This window comes from Brienomyrus brachyistius, chromosome 17, assembly GCF_023856365.1.
Source record: "Brienomyrus brachyistius isolate T26 chromosome 17, BBRACH_0.4, whole genome shotgun sequence".
NCBI classification, from domain to species: domain Eukaryota; kingdom Metazoa; phylum Chordata; class Actinopteri; order Osteoglossiformes; family Mormyridae; genus Brienomyrus; species Brienomyrus brachyistius.
Window position 1 is genome coordinate 2,137,936 of NC_064549.1, and position 1,319 is coordinate 2,139,254.

Below are 1,319 nucleotides of genomic sequence, written 5' to 3' on the forward strand. Positions count from 1 at the left end.
GGCCCCTCTCCACATGCCCCCCACTCCACATGCCCCCCTCTCCCCATGCCCCCTCTCCCCATGGCCCTCTCCACATGCCCCCTCTCCCCGTACCCCCTCTCCACATGGCCCCTCTCCACGTGCCCCCTCTCCCCCGTGCCCCCTCTCCCCATGGCCCCTCTCCACGTGCCCCCCTCTCCCCGTACCCCCCTCTCCACATGCCCCCACTCCACATGCCCCCACTCCCCATGCCCCCCTCTCCCCATGCCCCCCTCTCCACATGGCCCCTCTCCCCGTACCCCCACTCCACATGCCCCCTCTCCCCATGCCCCTCTCCCCATGGCCCCTCTCCACATGCCCCCCTCTCCCCGTACCCCCCTCTCCACATGGCCCCTCTCCACGTGCCCCCTCTCCCCATGGCCCCTCTCCACATGCCCCCTCTCCCCATGGGCCCCTCTCCACATGCCCCCTCTCCCCGTACCCCCTCTCCACATGCCCCCCACTCCACATGCCCCCACACTCCCCATGCCCCCTCTCCCCATGCCCCCTCTCCACATGGCCCCTCTCCCCGTGCCCCCACTCCACATGCCCCCACTTCCCCATGCCCCCTCTCCCCATGCCCCCTCTCCACATGGCCCCTCTCCCCGTACCCCCCACTCACATGCCCCCTCTCCCCCATGGCCCCTCTCCACGTGCCCCCTCTCCCCGTACCCCCTCTCCACATGGCCCCTCTCCACGTGCCCCCTCTCCCCGTGCCCCCTCTCCCCATGGCCCCCCCCCCCACCCCCCACTCACACCACGTGCCCCCCACTCCCCGTGCCCCCCTCTCCCCCGTGCCCCCTCTCCACGTGGCCCCTCTCCACGTGGCCCCTCTCCACGTGCCCCCTCTCCCCGTGCCCCCTCTCCACGTGGCCCCTCTCCACGTGGCCCCCTCTCCCCGTGCCCCCACTCCCCGTGCCCCCTCTCCCCGTGCCCCCACTCCCCGTGCCCCCACTCCCCGTGCCCCCTCTCCCCGTGCCCCCACTCCCCGTGCCCCCTCTCCCCCGTGCCCCCACTCCCCGTGCCCCCCCTCTCCCCGTGCCCCCACTCCCCGTGCCCCCCTCTCCCCGTGCCCCCCACTCCACGTGCCCCCTCTCCACGTGCCCCACTCCCCCGTGCCCCCCCACTCCCCGTGCCCCCTCTCCCCGTGCCCCCCACTCCCCGTGCCCCCTCTCCCCGTGCCCCCACTCCCCGTGCCCCCTCTCCACGTGCCCCCACTCCCCGTGCCCCCACTCCCCGTGCCCCCTCTCCCCGTGCCCCCACTCCCCGTGCCCCCCTCTCCCCGTGCCCCCACTCCACGT